This window comes from Adiantum capillus-veneris, chromosome 22 (genome assembly GCF_014529385.1).
Source record: "Adiantum capillus-veneris isolate H3 chromosome 22, ASM1452938v2, whole genome shotgun sequence".
In the NCBI taxonomy this organism is placed as follows: Eukaryota; Viridiplantae; Streptophyta; class Polypodiopsida; order Polypodiales; family Pteridaceae; genus Adiantum; species Adiantum capillus-veneris.
The window spans coordinates 56,854,363-56,881,951 of NC_140952.1; positions in this window are offsets into that span (position 1 = coordinate 56,854,363).

Consider the following 27,589-nt stretch of genomic DNA (forward strand, 5'->3'; position numbering starts at 1 on the left):
TGTGCAGAACATGAGTACATGAACTAGAAGAATTTGACCACCGACCAAGGGAATCCCATCATTGAGAAGACCATCCATCTATAAATGATAGCTGCAACAAATTTTACGCACCCTCATTTAGGACTCGAGCATAGGATGGAAAAGGAAAGTACATCCTATTGCTTTTTCATGATAGTAAACTATGTAAGTGATATCCACAACTGGTCGAACTATGTTTGCATTTGTAATCTTTTCTCATCATAATATGATTGACCAAAAACTATGTGAGAGAAATGTGTATCAGATGATCCTTTCTGATTTTGTGCCCATATTCCATAATTGACAAAATTTTGCTTCCAAAATGAGGACAAAACCTATGTTGCAAAGCCCTTTCAATACTTGGTTGGAAACATGAAGATCCTCTGAAATGCTTAGCTGGTGAACTTGATTTTTTTTTTGGAAACAGGTGGAAAGAGTCAGTACTTCACAACAAACTATCTCATGCATATGCTGATCAAGTTGGAAAACATTTCTTCTTGAAAGAAAATGAGGATTCATATATTTTGCTCCGAACTTCTGAACCTTGTGACGAGATCTTCAAAACCCATCACAAGAAGATTTAGAAATTTTCTCATGTAGGAAAAGGGAGCCTTTTTCAGTGTTATTCATACAATGCACAACATCACGAGCTTCTGCTTTTTGGGAGGCACCGCATACCTAGCTAGGTATGATTGGGGGTAGGGGACCCCCGGTCCCACGAGAAGTTTTGGGAAGATACTCACAATAATTCTCACATTATGACTTACCTCAACATCATGAGCTTCTGCTCGGGAGGCACGTCATACCTAGCTAGGTACGATTGGGGGCAGGGGACCGTCCGCCCCCCACATTTTGTCCTCAGAAATGGACATTATCAAAGTCAATGTGTTGTCCAATTTCACAAAAGACTAGAAAGGGCATTCTTGTCACTTCCTCCCATGCAACACATGGCACAAGCAACTTCCAAATGTAAATAGTGGTGGGTGGACCTACCCCACACACGATGTACAAGCTACCAATAACATCCATTAAGAAATATTTCAACAATGTTAACACATTCAAGTGAACGCGCTTCTACCTCCATCTAAGTATATCAGTGGAATGAAAAAATTATAATAATTCCTTTCCTCATTTATAATGAATATAACCTGAAGTTCACAGGGAGTATGCACTACAAGGGGCCTTTTGTTCTTGTGACGCTTAAAAACATAGAGGGTGCTGCTTACTATCCCTTACTATGACAACCTATAAGTTTCCAACAAGATGTATAAAAGCATCGCTAAGGTTATCATTAGGGGCATTGCAAATGTTTTTGCCTAAGCGAAACAATTTTTGCAACTAAGATAGAAATGAATGACATGCTATATTAACATCTTCAAAAGGCCAAAATGACCTATAAGACCAAAAGGTTATATCCATGTGTGACTCTAGTACAGTGTTTGTGTACCCTAAAAATAAAAATTAAGGAGGCTACCTAGAGTGTGTAGGTAACGATATTGGATACACGATATGTTTAACCTTGCACTTCAGCATGGCATGCCTCACGATTGGAGTGCAAATTGGATCAAACCTTTGCACAAAGGAGGAGATGTAAACAATGTGAACAACTATCGCACTATAATGGTTGGTTCTTTGATGGCAAAGTTATTTGGATGTATCATGGAGACGAAGATAAGTGAATGGGCTGAAAAGAATGGCAAACGTGGGCTTGGCCAAGAAGGTTTTCGAAAGCATCATAACACTATCGATCACGTTGTCACTCTTCAAGTTCTTATGGAAGCGTCTCGATTGAAAGGAAAAAATTTGTATTGTCGCTTTGTGGATTTCAAGAAAGCTTTTGACATGGTACCGCGAGGAAATCTTTGGAAACGTATGCAAAGCTTTCGAGTGTCGAGAGAATTTATGCATGTAGTATTTCACATCTACCAAAAAGTGATGTGTCGACTATGTACGGGAGATGAAATTTCAAAATTTTTTGCAAGCACCATTGGTGTCAAACAAGGATTCCCACTTTCCGCAACCCTCTTTGGGCTACTCATTGATGAATTGGAATGCATGGTTCTTGATTTTATGCAACAAGAAGGCATAGAAGAGGTTAAGATCGGAAGTGCGGTGATGATGCTTTTGCTTTATGCCGATGATGTAGTGCTCTTGGCACATACCTTAGAAGATGCACAAAAGCTTATGAGTGTCTTGGAACACTTTTGCCTACATAGCAGGCTGATTGTGAATGGATCCAAAACCAAGGTTATTCTTGTAAAGACCCTCAATGACAAAAATCCATGCATTGTATACAACAATGAGAAACTTGAAGTGGTAGATAGCTTCAAGTACCTTGGCCTTGAGGTTCCATCCAATCATAAATGGAAGGATTGCGCAATGCGTCGCTTGGAAGCTGGAAAGAGGGCTTATTATGCATTTGAGAACATGTGCAATGCTGGAGAGATCAAGTGTGGGCTCTCAAAAAGTACCTCTTTGACACATTGGTGACACCAGTGCTTCTTTACAGAGTGGAGGTGTGGGGTGGTAGCATTGGGAAGTCTACTTGGAAAGAGTTTGAGAATGTCCAAAAGTGTTTTATCACCAACTTTCTCTAAGTCAAGACACAAACACCCTACATGCTCTTACTTCTTGGGTCTGGATCACTTTCCATTGAGGTCTTGGGCATGCAAAGGGTTGTGGAGTACATGCTTAAGACACAACGTAGCCCTTTGTATCGACTTTCTAGAATTGCATATGAAGCAAGTCAAAAGCTCCAAAAGACATGCAAGAGAAGAATACTAAGTTTGGGGTGGATTCTTGACATCAAGAAATGGTTTGGAAGATGGGATGCACGTCATATAACATTTAATGGCCTAGTAACTTGTGTGTAGCGGAAAATAGCATGAACATAGTGAGCATTTCATTAGAATGGATTCCTAATGAGAAGAACAAGAGTGCTTGGGTGGAGAGAGCAACAAAAAGCATAACACCTAGATAGATAGCATGAACAATGCTTCAAAAGAGAGAGAAATTAAGCTATTGACAACAATTGAGGACAAGATTTACATGGAGCCCGTCCCCCCTCCAAAAGGCTTTGTATTATAGGTTTCTCCCATACAATACAATTCTTTGTGTTCCTTCAATACTAGCTAGTGCAATGAAAATGGAAGCTTCAACACTAAGCAAAACACTTATAAAACACAACATCAATTCCCTCACGGTCTCACACCCAAGACCTCACACACCTTCGAAGATGGTGAGAGCTAGCGGGGTATGAGAGTAGATTGAGAGGAAGAAGGAGTAGTCTTACGAGAAAGATGTACATCTCCTCACATAATCACTCATATTAGCATAGCATAGCTTAGTAATTAGCACGGTACTAGAGATGAGCATGCATTGAAGCTTGGCTCTTGGTTGGATCTGCATCACAAAAGCCAAGAGTTGTTGGTGTAGGTGTCCCTTCTCACAAGCTTGGAGTAGGTGATAAGCTTTCCATTAAAGCTTGAGAAGGAGAGAGAGAGTCTTCTTGCTTCACACATGAGCTTATGTGTGAGTGTGTGAGATAATGCCTTTGAAAATTCAGGCCCCCTCTCTCTCTTGGTCGACCCCTCTTCCATTTTACTCATGAAGGCACCCCATTGGCCCATGCCATGCTTAGCCAATGAAATTTAAGCAGCATAAGTGATAGCCTTCTGAAATGTGTCCCCCTTTTCCCTTTTGTGAGAGCTTTAGGTAATTAATTAATGCAACTAAACTCTCATTGGACCCCTTTGTCTCTTGGCTAGTAGGAATCAGGCAAGCCATTGGGATGCTGAATGCTCATTGGACCCCTTGGGAGACTCTCCAATAGTCTTCTAGAGAGCTTAATTCTTATTGGTTCTTTTATTAAGTGTTTTTAAATTAATTAAACTAGATTTACTCTAGTCTAGTTCTCATTGGTCCACCTCCATGGCCATCCAATAGGATTTGAGTACACCTTGTGGGCATTTGGGCTAGGGAGCTGACATGTGTCCCTCATTCCCTTTGTGTAAAGGAGGCTTGTGAGTGTGTGTGTGATTTTCTCTCTCATCCCCTTCTTGCAAGGCTCGCCCTCTCCTTTGTAGGATTCATGAAGACTTTTGTACATGCACACAAAGCATCCAATTTTCCTAAGCTTAACCATTGGACACAACCTTTGATTTTTGGAACCTTAGCATTTTGGGAGTCTTAATGGGCTGAACTTTAGGGTCTTTAAAGCCCATTGTTGCACCTTGCTCTTTTGAAGATGCCCCCCTTTGGATCCCTATTTTCCCTCCTTTGGATCCCTAATGTGGCCGGTCTACCAGGTTAACCAATATTCTAGCTTTTTCTCCCGTGGCACTTCCCCATATTAAATGATCAGTTTAACATGAGAAAATCATTTAGGAGAATTAGATATTAGTTATTATGACATTACCTCTCTCTTGAAATCATAGTCGTCCTTGACTATGGGGTAGAGAAGATAAAGCCTATCCATTAGTCCTTTTTCTAGCGGGTAGAGTATCCCTATGGTACCCTACGACATCGTTCTAGAATGGATGACTAATCCATTTGGCGCTTGAGAGCCTAAGCTGCCGCCGCAAGCATGTCTGCACATTAGTCCTATCAATCTTCCATAGTAGAGTGACAAGCTCTACTTGGTGTTTGGGAGATGTCGTCTCCGCAAACTTGATCTAAGCATGCATACTACTTCACAGTTGTGCACAATAAAGAAAAAGAGAGTCTTGTAAGACAAAAACTTTGTTCAATTTAAACATTTGTACATTTCCTTACTCTAGGGAAGCATTGTAAGCATTGACAAGGTTTAGGTTATCCTTTAATTGTATGCCTTGCATCCATCTAGCATCTTCAAAAGGATAATTCTTAAACTTAATAAGATATCGTCAGATAGTCTTATTGCCTCTTAGTACCATGTCTTCATGTCGGAGAATGGACTAGGGCTGCAATAGTTGGTTCTTGAGGTGGCTCTCCTTTGTAAGGATTTAGTAGGCTCAAATGGAGCCTTTAAGTAAGACCCAATCATTTCCTTTAAAGGCTTGGGATCTTCTGTGCTTATCAGCACAACAGCCTTTTGCCTTTGCTGTGAGATAGAGATAGCATCCTCAAACTTTTGGAAAGATTCTTGTAGGTCGTGGCTATAATCATCTCCAGCGAAGATCTTCGTGTGTATCTTAAGTAGCAGGGGACTTTTTGATCTTCCCTCAATTACCTCGAAAAGTGCTTTTCCCGTCGAAGTATGTACAATGTTATTGTAGGCATACTAAACTAAGGGTAAGTACTTCTCCCATTGGGACCTTTGATCTACTTCCATTACATAGGCTTTTAGTAGATCAAGAATTGTTAGGTTAGCTATTTCACTTTTGGCCATTTGTTTGCGGGTGATAGGCTGAAGAGAAGTTTAGCCTTGTCCCTAAATTCTCAAAGAGACCCTTCCAAAAATTACTGGTCATTCTAGGATCTCTATCCGATGCTATGGACATTGGCAAGCCATGGTACTTGAATATTTGGGAATTGAAGAGGGTTGCCATTTGATGGGCTTTGATAGTCTTTTTGACAGGTATAAAATGAGCTTGTTTACTGAACCTGTCTACTATCGACTATATTCCCGTATTCCCATGGATAGACTTAGGCAATCCAAAGATAAAATCCATGGATATGCTCTCCCATGGTGAATTAGGGATTGGCAAAGGTTGAAGCAATCCAGGTTGCTTCACTCTATCAAACTTCGTCTTTTGGCATACCGCACATTTAGAAACATACTCTTGTATGTTTGATTTCATGGTAGGCCAAAAGAAATATGTTTGAATACCTTTTAAGTTAGACTGAATCCCTCTATGCCCCGCATAAGGAGGAGCATGAGATTCATACATTACTTTCTCATGTAGTGAGTTAGTAACGCATAGTCTATTGCGATAGAGAAGATAACCATCTTGTAAGTAAATGGTTCCTCTTTCTTCCCTAGTGCAAGGGCTGAAATCACATCTCTAAAATTGGGACCATAGCCCCACCAGAATCCACTATTAAGACCATAGCTCTTGACGGTGATGCTCCGTTATCTGCACGAAGGCAGGCGTGCTACAAGGCTGAAAAATCCCTTTTGTACTTACTCAATTGCAATTAATAATACCAACCATTTATAGCTAGCTTGAGGACCTCCCTTCTTGAGCAAGAAAAGAGAAACCTTGTGCTATGATACCAATGTAACATTTAATGGCCTAGTAACTTGTGTGTAGCAGAAAATAGCATGAACATAGTGAGCATTTCATTAGAATAGATTCCTAATAAGAATAACAAGAGTGCTTGGGTGGAGAGAGCAACAAAAAGCATAACACCTAGTTAAATAGCATGAACAATACTTCAAAAGAGAGAGAAATTAAGCTATTGACAACAGTTGAGGACCAGATTTACATGGAGCCGGTCCCCCCTCCAAAAGGCTTTGTATTATAGGTTTCTCCCATCAAGAGAGACATTTTACAATACAATCCATTTTGTTCCTTCAATACTAGCTAGTGCAATGACGATGGAAGCTTCAAGCACTAAGCAAAACACTTATAAAACACAACATCAATTCCCTCACGGTCTCAGACCCAAGACCTCACACACCTTCGAAGATGGTGATAGCTAGCGGGATATGAGAGTAGATTGATAGGAAGAAGGAGTAGTCTTACGAGAAAGATGTACATCTCCTCACATAATCACTCATATTAGCATCACATAGCTTAGTAATTAGCATGGTAGAGGATATGAGCATGCATTGAAGCTTGGCTCTTGGTTGGATTTGCATCACAAAGCCAAGAGTTGTTGGTGTAGGTGTCCCTTCTCACAAGCTTGGAGTAGGTGATAAGCTTTCCATTAAAGCTTGAGAAGGAGAGAGAGAGTCTTCTTGCTTCACACATGAGCTTATGTGTGAGTGTGTGAGATAATGCCTTTGAAAATTCAGTCCCTCTCTCTCTCTCTTGGTCGACCCCTCTTCCATTTTACTCATGCAGGCACCCCATTGGCCCATGCCAGGCTTAGCCAATGAAATTTAATCAGCATAAGTGATAGCCTTCTGACATGTGTCCCCCTTTCCCCTTTTGTGAGAGCTTTAGGTAATTAATTAATGCAACTAAACTCTCATTGGACCCCTTTGTCTCTTGGCTCGTAGGAATCAGGCAAGCCATTGGGATGCTGAATGCTCATTGGACCCCTTGGGAGACTCTCCAATAGTCTTCTAGAGAGCTTAATTCTTATTGGTTCTTTTATTAAGTGTTTTTAAATTAATTAAACTAGATTTACTCTAGTCTAGTTCTCATTGGTCCACCTCCATGGCCATCCAATAGGATTTGAGTACACCTTGCGGGCATCTGGGCTAGGGAGCTGACATGTGTCCCTCATTCCCTCTGTGTAAAGGAGGCTTGTGAGTGTGTGTGTGAGTTTCTCTCTCATTCCCTACTTGCAAGGCTTGCCCCTCCTTTATAGGATTTATGAAGACTTTTGTATACACACACACACACACACACACACACACACACACACACACACACACACACACACACACACACACACACACACACACACACACACACACACACACACACACACACACACACACACACACACACACACACACACACACACAAAGTCCAAATTTCCTAAGCTTAACCATTGGACACAACCTTTGATTTTTGGAACCTTGGCATTTTGGAAGTCTTAATGGGCTGAACCTTAGGGTCTTTAAAGCCCATTGTTGCACCTTGATCTTTTGCAGATGCCCCCCCCTTTGGATCCCTATTTTCCCTCCTTTGGATCCGTACTGTGGCAGTCTGCCAGGTTAACCAATATTCTAGCCTTTTCTCCCGTGGCACTTCCCCATACTAAATGATCAGGTTAACATGAGAAAATCATTTAGGAGAAGTAGATATTAGTTATTATGACATGTCACTTGGTCAAGGATGCATCGATCGACTCCCAAGTTAATGAGGCCATCTTACAACACCAATGTATCACGGCTTGGGAGAAATCCGGAGGTTCTCGCTTCAGCCATTACACCACACACATTGCCCCAAACTACAAATCTCTCTTCTTCTCCAAACGAGGTAACCAAACCCATCCTTACATCCTTGAGCCCATCCCATTGAGTGCGATCCGCACCATTGCCTCCGTTCGTCTTAGCTCCCATTCTTTACAATGCGAGACAAGACGGTGGGGCATAGGTGAGGAGTCTCATCTACTTTGCACCTTATGCCCTCCTCAAGTGCGAGAGAGTGAGTACCACACTACTTGGGTGCTCAGATTTTGACCACATTAGGTCCTCTTTTCCCTATATATTCAGCCATGAGCTCTCCCTACATACCTTCCTCTCCCAACCACAATGTGGACTCTCTATTGCGACGCTCATTTCAACCATTTTTGAGCATCGAGAGTCACTTATGACCTCCACTCACACCACGTGACATGTTCATTTGGTCTCATAGGTCATATTTGACCTCCAAGAACAATAATAGAACTCTCTCTCTCTCTCTCTCTCTCTCTCTCTCTCTCTCTCTCTCTCTCTCTCTCCAAGTTTAATGCAACTATTTTGCAGTTTTTGTTCGTGTGTTGCTATTGATCTTTGGCTTGGATTGTCCATTTCTATCATAATGGTACTAGAGCTGAGATGATCTTCTTTGCTAGAGGATACGATCTTTCTAAATCACACATCAGTTCTCACAAAAAATCCGATAGAGACGACACCCCTTGGACTATTGGTTTATGTGGGGAAATGAAGGAAAGCCAAATTTCAGGGGGGGGGGGACAAAGGAAACAAATGATGGGAGTTAGCCTTTTTCCAAGGAGTTCAGAGATTTTAGAAAATTTTTGATAGGGATTGTCGATAGAGCTGAGTACAAATGTCAACTACATGTTTGACACATGCATGAAAAGATTGATCAAGTACTCCAAGGACCCAACATTTGTGAATCACCTGAAAGATTACATGCTTGACGAGGTTCACTGCCGATGGTGTGAGGCCATCCATTCTCCTCTCAAGTCGGTAATGAAGTAGAAAGCAAAGGCGAGTGCAAAAAGGAAGCATGTTCGTCTCGAGCATGACCTAAATTTTTCTTCATCTTTAGAGAGTTTTGACATTTTGTGTTCCTCTACTTCTAGTGAGGATGAGAAGAAGTGCAAGAAGCGACGTAAAATCAAGAAAAGTAGATCCAAGAAAAAGTCTAGAAAGCATAAAGAACAATCTAATAGTTCAGAGGAGGGGACCTTGTCCTCTTCTCATAGTTCAGACACTGAGAAAATGAGAAAGAATACCAAAGAGTCGAAGGATGGAGGTCAAGTAGTCAAGTTTGATATGTTATTAGGATACAAGGACACTCATCTCCCATATTTGGTTCCAAGTTCCACCTACATTGGGTTATCCAGTTACACATGTAGAGACAGTTGGAGAGTTATGGCAGTTATCCATCTTCCAGGTGTTCTCCCTTTAGAGGAGGAAATGGAGCCATCTTGGGAGTCAATTTCCTTGGACTATTTCCTTTTAGTGGTTTTATGTTAAGTGAACACGATTGGTATTCTATCGAGTGACTCAATACAGCACATTGTTCTTCTCTTGTAGAGCTTTGGTGCATGATCTCTTGATCTTGCCGTCTTAGTTGTAGTCTCAACATTGATGTGTATTCCTTTCTACTATATGTTTGTTCCTGATTCACTTTGAGAGTGGCATGACATTTCCTCTTCTCCACAAGTGCCTTGCTTTGTGTGGCATTGCAAGTGTTCTAGATCAGAGTCAAGGTGTCCACTAGATTGCATACCTGTTGTTACAGTCTTGGGCACTCCAAGCGAGAGAATCAATAGCAAGACACAAAAAAAACTATATATATATATATAAATATAAATAAATAAATAAATATATATAATATATATATATATATATATATAATATATATATATATATATATATATATATATATATATATATATATATATATATATATATATAGAGAGAGAGAGAGAGAGAGAGAGAGAGGAGAGGAGAGTCAACACGACATGGCAGAGTTCTGAGCCAAGATTCATTGGACCTAAAGACTAGTGTCCCTTTTGATATTTCTTTATTGTAATTGCCCTTGATTATGCATGCAAAAACAACCAAAGAACATAAACTTTCTTAAGTAGACACTGACTCTATGTACTCAAGCACTAAACTCCACAAGTTCAAAACTTTCACAAAGACATCAATCCCATTGATCAAATCACGAGGTTCTTGGATAAAAATCATGATCATTGTAATCTTTTTAGCAATCACATCCAAAGAGGAATCCCAAAATTTGAGCAAACCACAAATCGAGCAAAACCCACAATGTTTTTGACATCCTTGTGAAATATCAACATTGCATGACATTGTGATTTTTGTTTATTAGAAATACATCCATTGTCATTTTTTATCCTAAAGAATTTCCTTTCGCTTACAAATACGTGCCACAAACCTTGCATGAAGGATTTGTATTAATAACTAGAAGCCCTTCTTACAATGGTAAAGCAATAATAGAAATGACAAAAAAGATCATTATAGAGATATCAACCAAAATTTGTTCTTCATTGTCAAAACTACCCCAATGTCAAGCATATTCAACTTAAAAGTTAAGGCCCATGATTACAAAACGCCAAAGAAAAATCTCCCTAGAATAGTTGTAGAAATCTCCTCTCTCTCTCTCTATATATATATATAATACACACACACACACACACACACACACACACTATAATAAAGGGGGGAGGGATTCTTCCCCCTTGAAACATGGCAAGCGCTCCTTGATCTGGCCTGTGTGCCTTGAGGGATTCCGCCCCTATTGAAACATGGCAAGTGCTCCTTTGATCTGGGATGTGTGCCCTGCAGCTCTCGACAACACAACGCGCGATAGTAACACACACACACACACACACACACACACACACACACACACACACACACACACACACACACACACACACACACACACACACACACACACACACACACAAAAGTACTTATACAACTAATATTTAACCTAGTACAAAAGACGACTCTATACCAGGTTTGGTTTAAAGCTAAATTTTTTTCTAAAACCCCCACAAACCCCTCAAAACAAATTCTTCTAGTCCCTCCCCCCCTTGGGGCTGGTCCCTCAAGCACCACTTTGATAAATTTTTGGCCTATCAAGCGTATATGGTCCTTTACCCTTTATAGGACACATGAATTATGGGACACTACCCCAAAATAAGGGTAACTGGTGGGCATTTTTTGGATATTGAGTTAAATGACTGTGTGCACATCGAGTAGAAAGTTTACACTTGTCGCTTACATTCTCTACCTCACGACATTACTACCAAATGATCTCTGTGCACCTGCACGCTGCATGATAATTTTCTGCCTCTCTTCTCTCCCACTCTATCCCCTTTAGGGCCATGACGACTGCCGTTTGTAGCCAGACGCTTTGGAAGCCCAACAGAATTCAAATATGCAGGTCTATATCATCACTCCTTCCACTGATGGAGTACTATATAAGGTGAGGATGGCTCTAAGCCCCTCACTTAGTCTTTTGCGTGGTGTTTGTGTTGGAGTAAAAGAGAGATTTGAGGGCTTTCCTACTGTCTAACCATGGAGCTTGTAGAAAAAGATGGTGCTTTTTAGGTCCGCATACTATAGAATAATTCTTTTACTGGTTTTTTGCACTAGACGTTTTGGTTTTATATGGTTTGCAATAAAATTTTCTATACTAAATTAAGAGAGATTGTTTGGCTTGGGATTTATCAGCCACCATGAGTAGTAAAACAAGTTGGTCCATTTACTTACCTGTTTCTCTAGTCTTTTTAGACGACACAATTATACTGGGCTCTGTTTTTTTTAAAATAAAAAAGAACAGTTGTCAACTGACTTTTTTGCTTGATTTGTTTTGACTTTGGGTATGAAAGGCATTGGACCTGAGTAGATGAGTGAGGATTGGAGGGTTAAACCCTTATCGCGCTGGAAAACTTAAACATAGTTAAAGGCTGACTTAGATATTGTCAGCAAAAAAAGGGGGGCGCACATTAAGTGCCCAATAGGTACTTGTCTGATGGTCAACTACCGGATTGTAACTACCTAAGGTTCATTGCATCTTATTTTGTTTTATGCTTGGGTTTAAAATATGGTTTGCATAATTTAGAAAGGCTTTTTTGATGACTGAACGGCTATAGGTTTCTTTGCAACAAAGCTTTGGATGGCACGTACTTAAGAAAAAATGGATTTTGGAAATCCTTTTTGATGTATAAGGGTAAATTAGCATTGGGTCATACCCATGCACTTCACAAATGTGGTACTAGCCACTAACTGGCAAGATACACCAGTAAATCATCCACGTACTGGACGGCTATAAAAGAATCACTCCATATAAAGGGGATGGGTCTGATAGGCCTTTATTGCGTTTGACACTTGGTTTTTGTTGGGTTGCTAGCGTGTTAATGATATCACATTTGGAATAATGTATTCTACATTATGGTTTGAGTCATCCTGCATTCCGTAATGGTGGTCTTTTGATAACAAAATCGTAATTGTATTGACTAAATTTATTGGGTTTCTTCACATAAAGGCATGGCTTCATGACACTCGTAGCATTTTTGTTTTCTCTTACCCAATCTAGTCTAGTGGGTTTGTTTGGCTTGATACGCTTAGCTGAGTCTTTTCTTGTCTAAACCAAACAATAGACAACTGTTTAAAATGTTTTTTTGAAAGGTATATCTGAAAAGGCTACTATGATTTGCATGATGGTTTTAAAGGATGGAGGTGGTCAGAGGGTTAGTCTAGATGAATTGTTTAACTGATTTTTGCCATAACAAACTTGCGATGTAAATGTTAAAAGATATATGGCTAAGGAGTAGGCACAAAGTAATAATAAATAGAGATAAATTTATTTATTTTAAATTCAAAACATCAAGAAGCATGAATACATTTGTTTATGTTCACCTAGCTAATAGTGATGCATTGCTTTACCTACTATACAAATGAAAAAATATTTAATGGCATACACAAGTCTGATATAGGATTTGGCAAGAAAGAATTATTACTGGAGTTAGTTTGTTATTACCATTTATTGGATGTGTGGCTTACCACATTATGAATGTATACGTGGACCTTAAGAAAATAGCTCAAAAGATGATTCTCAAATGGAAAGATACATAAAGAAGGTATTCTTGGAGACTCTAACCAGTGGATGAGGCCCAAGCAAAGTAAATAATCAAAAACTCTGCAAATCCATTCTAAACAAAAAATAAAATTCTTAATGAGATTTAAGGCAGGCTTTGGGATTTAAGTGGGGAAGAAAATTCGTCATGAGATTTTAGGCAGGTGTTGTTGGACTATCATCTTGGGTAAAAGCAGCTTAAGGGCTTTGAGGATTTTTACATCCAATTAAAAAATTTCAAAAATCTTTTCTGTGTAGAGTTGTGCACAATCAAAACACTAACAGTCATATGGATATCATACAATAGTTTGAGTGGACACCTCTCTTACTTTTGGCAGACCCTATTCTAGTATGAGAGTTTAGTGTAATTTCTTGTTGCTACTTCCAATAGACACTAGCAATATTCTCACTCACTGCACTAGCCATCAAATGCTTTATTACTCTTCTTATGAGATTGGAAAGCTAAAGCTACTAAGTGGCCACAAAACTTGCTTGTCGGTGACTTTCATTGGAAGATTTCATTTGAAGGTAGTTAACTTGTTCAAATTGACCAACCTTAGCCCCATACATTAAAATATCTTCACTCAAAGCCTACAAGAAGAGATATATTTCTCTTTAATTCCTATAGATCGCTTTAGCCACATGCTCTCTCAATTACTAGATGCTTGGTATCATCCTTCGTAAATACTAAAGCGCATCAACAAATATTGTTTGAATCCGTATAACTCACACTTACACATCAATAATTCTTTTGTGAGAAGGCCAACCAAGCAAGACAACATTTACACTATGTTCTTGCAAAATCCAATGGGAATTTTTCCTTTTCATTGTCCTCTCAATTGGCTATCTTGAATTCTAACTGGCTCAGGAAGTGGAGGATTTTTGGGGTCTTAGTTGGACTATGTAAGTTTCTAACTCAACAAGCATATTTTTAAATAAAAGTTATAGTAAGTCCTATTTCAGAGAGAGAATTTGCTGTCTCAACGATCTTCTAAATATTTTTTATCTCGATACAGAGGACATGAGATTAAAGTAATACTTTCTTTTTGGTGGGACTTCACAGTCGGACACATAGGGTCGGCTTTGCATGCCAACTGTTACTTCCTTGATCTCTCTCTCTCTCTCTCTTTCTCTCTCTCTCTCTCTCTCTCTCTCTCTCTCTCTCTCTCTCTCTCTCTCTCAAGTAGTGATACAGTTATGGCTCTACAGAAACTAAGAACAGCTTACAAACTAAGTCTCACTACCTGACAGAATGGAGAATTTTTTTCAACCAAATAACTCCCCATGGGATGGGAAATTACTCTGTATGCATAAGCAATCTAGGACCCCTTCTGACTTGAACGTAAATTCTTCCCTTAAAGGGCATCCGCTTAATCTTGGTGGGATAAACCCATTCACTAGAAGAGTTTAAACTCTAAACCCCCATATGATGGGGCCCTTCACTAGGTGCTTATCCTCCGCTGGTAAATTTTACGAGTTAAAATTTTTTCCCAAATAGGGGAGCCTGGCTCATTTATGAGACACATCATTACTGGCATGTGTGCACTCTACATGTCCCTCTCACTGCCTCTCTCTCTCTCAAGAAATTCTCTCTCTGCTATACATGTGCACCAAGTGGGTGAAGGACTCCTCCTCTCTCCTACTAAGGTTGCCATGGTGATTGCCACCTGTGTTGTAATAACTCGGGATTCTAGAGTATTGATGAACGAATGTGGAAGGGATTCTCCTAGCTAACCCTACTGAGTACATCCATTGAAGGTGCTCCACTACTTAAACAAGGTGAGGGAGGATCTATATCCATCACTTAGCCTTGTCATTTGCGTACTGCGTGTGCATGTGAAAGGGAGTTGTTTTTGAGGGCTTCCTCTGCTCGGCTGATTGCTGTATAGCTATGGAGTTGGTGGAACTTGGGGATACTTGTCAGGTCGATAGCTTACCAGGAACTTCTCATGTTTTATTTCAAACATAGGACCAACTCTCACTTGGGTGGTGAGGTGATTAAATCGAGCTTTGTTTTTTTTTTTTTTTCACTGCACCATTTGGTTTTATATGGTATACCTTGGTTTCCAAGATTTTTTTTACCTATGCAATTATGGTTGGGATTGTTTGGCTTAGGGTTTATAGGCTACGAACAGTAGACCAGCCCGTTCAATTCACGTTATTTTTGTTCTCTTTGGATTTTTCTGTATTAGACAATGGGCTTGAATATTTAGATGGTTTAAAAAAAAAAACCCGTGGATTGACTTTCATGGCTCTTGCAAAATTACCATCTTATAACTCTGTAAATAAGCCGATTTTTGATAGATATTAGCTTGATATGATTTGTCTTGGGCTAAAAAGCATGTTTCTTGAGTTGGTAAGGGAAGAGTGGGTGGTTAGACCCTTGTTGTTTGCAAGCTTAAACTAATGTATAGGTACCTTTGGATACTTCCAGCCCAAAAAGGCACCAGTCACATGTACTTTAGATTTCTAAATGTAGGGGATTGCCACACTATATGTGTCATGTCTTGCTATGGGTGGTTGTTGTTGCATTGAATATCAAGATGTGTTGCTAACGTAATGATGTTTCCGCCTTTAGGATATTGTACTTCTCACTAGGCTTTTGATCATAATACAATTGCTTAGGGTTTTTTTGAAAATTAGGCTGGCAAGTATTTACTTGTTGATGCAATCTCTGTTTTTTATTCAATCCAGGGATTTATTTTGGCTTAATAGGCTTAGCTCAGCTTGATACCCAAACCAAAAACAAAGACATGTATGGTTCTTCTTAGAGCTGTATCTAATGATGAAGTATACACTACTACATGGCCTTTTTTGAAACCACACACACTTGGTTGAAGCTAGAAGTGGTGTTTAAATTGCTACATCAAGAAAGAGTAGGACAACCTTGCAAAAAGTTTATCGTGTTATATGATTGAGACATAACTACAAATTATCTTTGGGCTTTTAAATGGTATTAGAACACTTGGACCGAAAGGGGTGGTGCCCTTTTGATCAAAATGATATGTATATTAATATCTATTTAAGGTCTAATAAAAATAGGGCTATATAAAAACCTTACATAAAACTACTACCATAATTCAAAAGAATAAACATTGAAATGAAATTTAAAAAAAAACACACACACCTTGTACTTTACAAAAGTGGACATGGATAACAATTGATATAGTCCGTTGACACTTGTAAAACGCATTCAAGGCTAACATGCTTGCTTCTTGTTTGGATGGATGTAGGTGAGGACTCTATCCTTTCTTGGAATTTTTTTTGGCTTAAAGCAAATGTCTGTCCTTGACATACCAAGCTCTTGTCATCTCATGGATGCAGGTGAGGACTCTATCCTTTCTTGGATTTTTTTTTGGCTTAAAGCAAAGTCTGTCCTTGACATACCATGCTCTTGTCATCTCATGAAACATACATTGTACTTCTACACTAGGATGATACCTCATTCTTATAACAATGTACAAAATTAGTTCTAAGGCTGAGTTATTTTTGTACAAATCATTGTCACTTATTTAAAGCCAGCTGTCCTTTGAACTGAACTGTTCATTTATGTTGTATTATTTAAGTAAAACAACTACACACACGACATGGATAACAATTGATATAGTTCGTTGACACCTGTAAAATGCATTCAAGGCTAACATGGTTATTGTCTTGTTTGGATGGATGCAGGTGAGGACTCTATACTTTCTTGGAATTTTTTTTGGCTTAAAGCAAATGTGTTTCCTTGACATACAAGGCTCTTGTCATCTCATGGATGTAGGTGAGGACTCTATCCTTTCTTGGATTTTTTTGGCTTAAAGAAAATGTCTACCCTTGACATACCAGGCTCTGGTCATCTCATGGAATATACATTGTACTTCTACACTAGGATGAGACCTCATCCTTATAGAAATGTACAAAAATAGTTCTAAGACTGAGTTATTTTTGTACTAACCATTGTCACTTGTTTAAAGACAGCTGTCCTTTGAACTGAAATGTTCATTTATGTTGTATTATTTAAGTAAAACAACTACACACACGTCCTATACATAAGGCTTTCCTAGTTCTCTAGGAGCCATGATGCCGGCTTTAGGATTGTGCTCAAATTATAGTGCTAATCTCGACCCACTGTCTATAATTCCTATCTAGGTTGGCTGGTGTTAGGTGGTCCTTCGTAGACTATAATTCTAGATACCTGCTCATGACTATCGTAGTCGTTTTGACTTTACCGATTTAAGGGTTGCAGGACCAGCCTACAATATTGACCCATACTTTGTATAAACTTTTAGGTTCACACACAATATAAATTGACTGCTTGCATGAGGATAATCCACGACCCAAAGAAGCATGCAAGAATTTTAGAGCAAATTAGATTTTATTTAGAGGACCATCCTCCTAAAAAAGCCCTGGCTACTAGAACTAGAACTTTTCTTCCTAGAAAGGCCAAGAGCATTGTAATCGTACCCTAAGTAATGTGGGACGCATGTTTAACTTCACCATCCTATCTTATTGTAGTATTAGCGAGAACCACGATTAATTTGTCAAACCATGGGACGAAGCTGACTCGACTAGTGCATAGAGGCTACAAGAGGTTGTCAATCTCTCGGAAAACAACTCACAACTCGCATCTAACTCAAGCTACACTCAAGTGACTGAAATCACCAAAAGCCAATTGCTCATCGGTAAGCAAATCACATCCGTTACAGCATCTAATGACATCCAAAAGTAACAAAACTTCTAGGACAAGTTTATAAGACCTAAGCACACATGCCTATGGCCTCAAACCCCACTTTAGCTCAAGTTCCAAACTCGCGATTATTAACAGCAGTTGATTTTTGACCTAGTCGTTTTCGATCCATAATGCATCTAAATGATTAGCAATGATGCCCAAATACTCCGCCTATGCTTAGTTTTCGATTTAAAAGTGTAAATTCCTAGTTATGATGAAATTAGGCCGCGGGTCGACGACGCCAAAAGCTACAAAATACTGTGAATGACTTACGTCAATGCGTAGAGCTCTTACCTGCGGTTGCAATGCAACAAACGCAATCGCAATGTGACAATCGAGAAGAGAGTAGGAAGCGCGAGAAGGAGAGAAGTGAGCGGCGTTAGCTCACGCAGTGTATTTCTTATTCAAAAACTTGTAAGAAACTTACAAAAATTGGCTTTTATACCTTAGCCAAGGTTTTTGAGTGGTCAAAACTAATAATTTGGAGTTCTACCAAAGTTGAGAATTGACTGGCTGATACAATCTAGAAGCTTATAGCCCTGGCTCATTAATTACAAAGTTTACCAAGAAAATAGGAGTTACAATATTCTCGATTTATCAAAATAATAATTGTTTTACAAGGAGAACTTTGAAAAATGGTATCCGCGTTAGCTTGCTGCTAACATTCCCCCCCCCTCCTTGCCTGTGTTGTCCCTTGACACAGCTTTATGGGTTGAAGTAGTCTTCGGGGTGACAGTGGGCGAAGCAGTCTTTCAGTGCTTCCAGTGCCTTTTGGTATCTGATTTTGCGTTCTTTGTCAGGCACTTGCAAAAATTGCATGGTGACTTGGTTTTTCAGTTCCACCACTGAATAGCCTACAAATTTGGATGTGAGGTTGCTTATCACCAGTGCAAATATCTTCGTTCGCCAGGTGAAGAATCCAGTGTAGAATGCTTCTTCAAAGGCTAGCATATTATGCAATGGCAGGAACATGCATCTGGCATAGAATCCATAAAGGATTTCTTCTGAAGGTTGCCCACTCAGATCGTAGCATAGGCCTTTGTTTCCTTCTAAAAATGAGAGCCATGGGGATTCTGTCTGCTCAGGCTCATTGAAAACCTGTATGCATGTGAGTAGCATCCTGCAGATCTTATATAGCATTGCACATGAGAGATCTGGCAGACTCTTGAAGAATGTCATGGCTCTCGTTAGGGTTTTCACCATGTATTCCTCTGTGGCTTGGCCTCCTTTGGAGCTAGAAGCCTGGGGAAATTGAGCCATGTTGGCCTTTTCTTCTGCAGTGCTTCATGCGTTTGCCATGTCCTTACTCTGGGTATAGGACATAATGTTGGATCTTTCTGTAAGGCTGCAGGTGCTCTTGTGAACAGAATCAGGTACCTCGAATTCTTGTTCAACCAACTTAACCTCCACTTCGGGTGGTCTTTATCTGCACCATCTTCTTGCATATCCTTGTACAACCTTTCTTTTACTTGTAAGAGTTCTACCTTGATGAGAGGGTATGGCAGGGATAGCTGGTGCCATTGAGCGTTGATTTAATTGGGAGTGAGTTGAGTGACATTGACAGAGTGTAAAACTCTCAACTCCCAATCCATAGTGGCCTTCCACTGCTCATCCACCTCTAAGTGATCTTTTCCTTCAATGCATCTTCTTCATCTTTTGATAGTTGGACCATTGGCACTGTATCTTCGTCAGTAATGTGGACCCGAAAGTCTTCATCACCACTCGGCTCTGCCGTAGATTGCATCTCAAATTCAGCAAACAAGACCAAGGGAATGTCAATTTGGGGCGGCTCTGAAGTGCCTGCCTCTTCCTGTGTGTCGGGCTTTCCATCTCTGAGGAGTTGATTCATACGCTTCAGTTCTGCAATCTCCTTTAGGATCTCCTCCTCTCTTTGGACCCGCATCAGTGCCAGGTCTCTGTGCTGTGATTGTTCAAGCTTCAATTCCAGTTCTAAATCTCTGTTTTTCTTTTCAAGTGCCTTGTACACTTCATCTGTTCCCTTGATCGAGGCCACGACTGGATTTTCTCTGATTTGCGGCAAGAAAATGGCTTGATCATTGATTCTCTATTCGGAATATTGCAGAGAAGCGTTGGCTACATCTAACTGTACTTGAATCTTCTGAGCTAATAGAGAGGTGGTAAGAAGTTCATTCGTCACTTCTATCATCTGCTCGTCTTTCACCTTGCAGGCATCAGATAACTTAGTGAGGAGGTCACCTAACTCCTCCATTTTCTTTTGTTGTTTGTCCCTGGCTATCTGATGCTGTTTGGCTTCTGTCTTTAGCTCTTGCACTTGCCTTTGGAGATCACTGATAATAATCATCCTGTCGTCGAGCTCTCTTTGTATAGCATCGATGACCATTTCTAGTTCTTTGGATTTTGTGCTGTGGTTTAAGGCTGCTTAGTGGAGTTTCTTTGTCACGTCTTGCATCTGCCTTGCATACTCGTTTACTTGTAAAATTACTTCGTCATTGGAATGCCACTCGACCTGTCTTGCTAGTTGGGATGTGCCTACAGCCTCCTGTGTTGCTTCTTGCTGTGTTGTAAGTGCTGGTGGCACTATAGAGGTGGATGGTTGTTCTTTTCCTTGGCTATCCTGAGGCTTTCATGCCTCGGCAATTTTTGGCTTAGTGGAAATAGCTGGTGTGGTCTCAATACTTACCGTCTGTTCAGGTGCTGGCCTTTCTTCCTTCTCTAGATAGGACTCTTTCTTGTGTGCAATGGTATGCTCTTTTGCTGTATCTACCTCTTTATCAGTTTCTCTCGCCGGCTTTTGAGTTTCCGCTGCTGCCTGCTCCGGTTCGGGCTCGACTTATTTTTCCTCCTGTCGTTCGGTGTGGTCAGCTTTTTGTGTAGCTTCTAATTGGTGGGTGAATTCAGAATCTTTTTCTTTTCCGGTCTCGGCTTCTTCATTGGTATCTTGGCCTAGCGATGGTGGTGGACTGGGCATGGGATGGTCCTAGTGTTCTTGCGGTGGTGAGGTGGGTCGGATAGATGCCTGGCTTTGCTCTTGGGTCGCCGCTTCCTCAGCTTTCTTTGCCACTTCTTTTGCCTCTTTTAGCTTTAGGGCTTCGGCCTCCTGGTACATTCTTTCTAAATAATCTTTTGGATCCTTGGCCTCTTTTCTTGTATGATGCTTCGTTCGAGGTCCTTTCAGGCCTGTGGATACCCACTTTTCTGGGTCCTTTCCTTGTGCTTGCCTACTGCACTGGTAAGCCTGTTTTTCTCTTTCAAATCGTGCTTGTTTTTGAGCTGGCTCCTCTTGGTGGGCAGCCACAGCTTTCCTCTTCATCTTCTCCCTTCTAGCTCTCTTTTCTTCGTTGTCAGAGCTTTCGCTTCTGTGTCGCTGTGATGAGCTATCATTTGATTCATCACCTTATTTAAAAGATCTTTTACCTGATCTTGTAGCTCTTGGAGAGGGTTGTGCTGCCAAGATCCATGTATTCTAATCCGGGGCAGGCGGTAGGTTGTCAGCCATGCCGATGGCATGATAGGCTATTCTTGTGAACACTTCTGGCGCACCCAAGTATGTGATTTTACCCTCCTTCTTGGTGGCCTTTAGTGTGGTCAAGACATACGGCGCGTGGTCCACAGGTTGCCTTGTTGTTGACTTCAGAACTTGAGTAAAGGTGGTGGCCACGGCGTGATTTGGTGTCGTGTACCTTGGTGGCCTTTTTGCCAGGAAATGGAAGTGTTGATGGTACAAACGGGCTGGCTCTTCCACCTGTTTGTGGATGAGATCGACGAATGTAGCTGCAGCTATCTCCTTGGTAAATGTGCCTGCGGTTTTCTTGTCTCTTGCCCGCATGGTCATTTCTTCAGTGGGTAGTTTGAGTGCCTCTGCCACTATTTCTTTTGTAATTACAACCTTGACCTTGTTCCCTTGGGTGTCTGCTATCTGGGCGGTTCCGTCTTCTTTAATGGTGGACAGAAGCTCGTAAGCTTTCTGAAAGTCCACTCCGCAAGGCTCTTGTTCGTAGAAATGTCGTAGCCCCAACCTATGGTTAGCATCTTTGGTTTCTGGCTTTGTAGCTACATTGTAGACCTCTTTAGGCAAGATTTGCAACTCCACTTGATGCCCTTATTCACTCTTGAACCTGCCAGTGAAGACCGTGGTGTAGTGTTCATCCAGATGTTCTTTAGAAAGATAGGATGCTTTTGCCGCCTTGACTGACTCGGGGTCCAGTTGATATGCAAGAAATTCTTGTAGTTTCTCTTTTTGGTTTAGCTTCTTCTTGGCCTTCTCCGCGGCTTGCATTGCTCCTGTTCAGTGAATAGAGTGCAAAGTTAGCAGAGTTGTCGGATTTTTCTTTGGAATGTCCTTTTAGATTGAAATGCTGATAATCTGGTCCAAATTGCTTCAACTCAATTTTTGAACAAGCAAAGATGCATAAAATCATGCAAGGAACAAAACTTATGGTCGAAACAAAAATTTGCAACCAAAGTAAATAATCGCAATTATTTACAGCTGAGGAAAATTTTCAACTTTTTGCAAACTTGGCTTTATAGGTTTTAAGTATATGCCAAATACATGCTCTGAGTGAAGTATGGGCTCATTTGTATGCAGAGGTTGAAAATGGTACCAAATTTTGGCTTTAGGTCTCTGAAACAGTAGATATAAAGGAAATTTGAGATTTTGAACTCCAAATTGATTCAAAATTGGCTAGTGGGTTTATCACAACATGTACTTTGGATGTATGATGACAAAATATCCAAATTCTCCAATTCTGACCAAAAAGTAAATAATCGTGATTATTAATTTTTCTTCCAAAATTGACATTTTTTGGCATAAATTGGTTCTAGGCATGGTATAGACCTTGGGTATGAGATATGAGGTGATTTGGATCAAGAAAAGTTGTTCATAACCCGGATTTTGGCTTGCAAGGACTTCGTTGCGTTTTTTGGCAATTTTACAAGTAATGGGTGGTCATTTTGGCTCATACTTGATTTTTGGCATGTAATAGGTGTGTACACATGATGGGTGAGGTGATTTGACAATTTCCAAGCAAAAATCATGCAAAAGTAAATAATCGCGATTATTTACAACAGTGACAAAAACTTTGCAAATCTCACAAATTTTGACTTAAACATGTTTCATACACCTAATACAAGTCCTAAATTGAATTTGGTTAAGTTTGGTCATGCCGGCATCACTTTGTGCTTTGTTGACTTTGAAATCACCATTTTTTGTGATTACTTTGTCTGTTGGGTTGGTAGGTCACCTTTGAGGCTTTGGACTTGTCCGTAACATAGCCGTGAAGCTACCTGTCCAATTTTGGCTCATTTGGAGTCAGTTTGGCCTCGTATGTTGAATTTGACACTTTGTAACCTTCGAGCCGTTTTCTGCTTTTTGAGGGCTTTGCTTGATGGATTTCACCAACCAATCATATACATCATATATGGACCTCATTAGCAAGCAATCTGTGGAGTCAGGTCGAAATTCTCGCATTTGCCAAAAAACCCTAACTTTTCTACTGGGGACCCCCTTGACCCCAGTGAAATGCTATCATGTGTGCTATCTCCGTGTGTATGCGTGTCCAAAATTGTCCTATTGATCATTGATTCATTGGTACCAAAAGAGCCTCCTAACTAAGAAGTTGTAGCCTTGCTAAGTAAGTGATTGTTTGTGTACACGTTCCCATTGTTTGGAGGCTTCTAATTTGCACTGTAGAATAGCAGTATAGTGACTTCAAATGCTTCACATGCAATTCAAAGTTATGGGTTGTGTGTCATTAGTGCCCCATTTTTAGTTTATGATCTATACAGTGTTGTGAAGGTCCTACTAGGGTTTCGAGTGGCATTATAAAATTAACTAATGGACCGCCACACTCTTGTTTTGTCCTTCACCATCCTCCCTTTATAATCCCTCTTCATCATGCAATAATTTTTCATTGCTAGATATTATATGTTAAACCTTAGAGCCTGAAAAGCATTGGTGTGACAAACATGTCAATGCCTCTACTACCCTTGGCCCTTTTTATCAATTCAAGATTTTTTTTTTTTTGGCCAAAATATGTTGTCTCAGTTTGCTCTTTCGATTGTCTAATTTGAAACTATTTATGTGGTGTCTTAAGGGATTACTAAAATATCATTGCACCCAATATTGTAAGCCAACATACAATCAAGACCGACAGTGAAAACACCAAAAAAACGATGGAGCAACTCTTGAAAATTTAAGATGCCGGAGCTTTTCATGGCTAGGTGAGGAAAGCTATGAGGTAGCCAATGCACAAAGTCCATGTGGTCAAGGTAGCCCCTGCAACCCCTACATTGCGTGGCATAGGACTATAGTCAATGTGGCCTTCCCCTGCCTTGCATGGTGTATACAGTATTGTAGCAAGTGAGCAATTTTTAATTTGCGGACAAGCATGGTGCCCATGTCGTTTATAGTCATACATATACAAAAATAGTCCTATAGTCCAGCATTTTATTGAAAATTTTGTAGGTCATTTTTCATAAGTTGCTAGGCCCTTTAAAATTAGGTATAGTCCAAATTCATGAGGTAATTTGCAAATGTTTTTTAGGTTTTAAAGATTTTTTTTAAAAAAAACACACTGCACTTATCCAAACCGTACAATATAATTTGAAATACAACTTCCCAAATGAAACCGTACTATACTTTACCATAGAATGGCAACCATGTGCAATGAATAGACTGAGCTGCAGGATATCTGTGATGGATTGGTTATACTACTTGATGCCTTTTTCAACATGGAGCCAAGAGAGTGTATCAAAGTGTTTACCTTTATTTTTTATATAATTACAAATATAGTCTCAATTTGTCACATGGTCATAGGCTTGACCGGGGTGCCATCTTGAGCTATTGATTTTTACCTTCAGTTTTTCTAGCTATCCATATGGCTTGACCGGGTTTCTTGAGCTATCCTTTTACAATTAGAAAGTGTTAAAGTTTTTAAGACTGTTAGTTTTTTTTCCATGTAGTTACAAATTCTATGGTCTCAATTTCCACATGGTCTTATGGCTTGATTGGGTGTGTTATCTTGAGCTATAGTTTCTTGTCAAGACACGTCCAGCATCCTTGGGTCTATGTGGCACACATACACAATGTATTTATTTTTTATATAATTATAAATATAGTCTCAATTTTTCACATGGTCATATAGCTTGACCGGGTGTGCCATCTTGAGCTATCAAGTTTTACCTTCACTTCTTCTAGCTTTCAAAGTGAAATATGGTATACCAATGTTTCACATTAGGTTAATTCAGGAGCCTTGATGTGATAGTTTGAAATAGAATTGAAAATATCTATATATATGTAGGTTGACTTGAATACTTCTTTTTTTAAATAGGATATCTATATAGTCATTATGGCAAAGGGTAAGAAGAAGACATTTCTTCAGTCTCTAAGGTCAACTCTTTGCAAGGTGATTAGTGAATTACCGAAGAAGCAGGTGCAAAGTATCTAGCAAAATGAGACGCTCATAGACAAAATGCTTGAAAAGCAATTGTAAGTGTGGTCTCCAAAAAAACCTTTGTTATAAGCAAAGACAAAGCTCGCCAGTCTGCTTATAGTATCATTGGTAACATGGAAAAGTGCACCCATGATTTATATGAATCTCTTCTTGAAGGTGTTCAGTTGATAAAGCTCAAGGCTTGGCATGCAGAAAGAGAGAAGAGTAAGTGTGCCAAAGATATAGATACACAATATGTGTTATCTAAAAAGCTATGAAGGGAGAAAGTCAATCATGCCCAAGAGAAGACGGTGTCAGAGATAAAATGCCATGGACATCCAATTGCAAACTCCAGAGGTCTGCAAGAAACTCGGAGTGTACTTTGACACTTGGCATACCACATGATACTATCACCTATTTACAGAGCTTGGATGTCGGCTCCTTTGGTACATGCTTCCAAGTAAGAATCGATGGTATTTCATATCTTCCAAATGAAAATACATATGCAACAAGCAGTATCGTGGACATGGCCTTTTGGTAATCGTGTGATTAGACTATGTGATTGGAGGTTTCCTATGTACTATGATATGCAGGTCATACCACCACTTTGAAGCTAGATTACTTTGACTCTATTAAAAATGTGTTTGATTTTAATGTGTAAGATAATCCTTAAATCCCACGTGGGAGCCCAAGATGAGGTGGACATTATTTTGGAAAAAGAAATTATGTGATGAAAATCCCATGTGGGAGCCCAAGAAAAGGGTGTACCGATTTTTTTAAAAAAAGAGGCCTCCATACAAAGGAGATTCTTGCGAAATTTTTAAGATTTATATTTTATGTACAAACTCGAAATTAAATACAGATGGTGCTTTTTTAAAAGTTGCATTTTTCTTAAGCATAAATGTGCATTCATATCAAATATAATTGTTTTTGTTCAAAAAGATTAATCTTTCCATGGGTTGTTTTATAATGTGTTTTGATTTGATGAATGAAGTTTTTCATGGTTATTTAAGAGTATGCATTATTTGCTATTAAGAGAACAATACGTTTCTTATGTGTGCCTTAAATCCCATGTGGGAAGCCTACTAAGTAGGTGGCTAGTATTATATGTTTTGAGATTGAGATTTGTATTAGTTTACAAGGCAAATGCTAATTGTTTTTTGACAAATTACATTGATACTATTGGTTTATTTTAATTTAGTATTCATTATATTTGTTTCTTTTCATGGTTTGTTCTCTTAACATCTATTGCAAATGAAAACACACTGCATTGTACACTTCTATTCATTACATTCAATATGAAATCCGTATGAGGGGGGATGGCTCATTGCGAGAACGTCCGTATCTTGTCCGTATGTAGGGGGTGGTTTAGCAAGTAATATACCGTACATAGAGGGGTTTCTCTAATTTTGATGCACGTAGGTGACATCCCCCCATTCTAATAGTGAATCCCTCGGGTCCCTAACATGACTATCAAAGGTGACCCCTTGTTTGTCTATCTGTTATACTTTAAAGTGTCGCCCATGTGACCACAATGCTCCGCATTTGTGATACTACAAGCACATAAACAAATATCAGACTCACTATAGAAATATTTTCATGCGGTTAAAAATTTAAAGAAAGTACAATATATACATGCAAATTGCATCCCCTCGACATCTCCTCCGTTCTTCTCAATAATCAATACTTCATTTTGATTTTCCTTAAAAATTGTTGCATGTAGACAACATTCGGTAGGAAAGTCTGGTTATTTTTTAAGATGATTGGAGAGGGAAGATTTCTAGTGGCACAATTACGCTGGAATTGCAACCAATCAGCCAAGCATTTTTGCTTTTCCACTTCATATTTCTCAATCCACTATTGCATGACTTGTGAGTTGAGAAGAAAATATATCATAACCTTTTGATGCATTTTGACATCTATCTTTCTCATGATGCCGTGTCCCTGTGGCTCCTCCCCCAATTACCTTCGAGTTTGTCTGAGAGTCCACATTCAAGGCATCCCTGGGTCAATTGAATCCAATAACTCACTGATAAAAACAAGGGACTCCTACACAATCCATCCTTTGGCTATGCAACCCTCAAGATGATCCCTTTGATGAACGAACCCTTTTAAAATTTTCATGAATCTGTTCAAGAAGAACATCCACCTGTAATGGACCGTCACAACTACTGCAACATCATCAACCACATGCACAACTAAATGCATTTGGATAGTAATAATGTTTGGTTGAAAATACTTCTCCACCATACAAAATACCTCTATATCATTTAAGTGTGGCC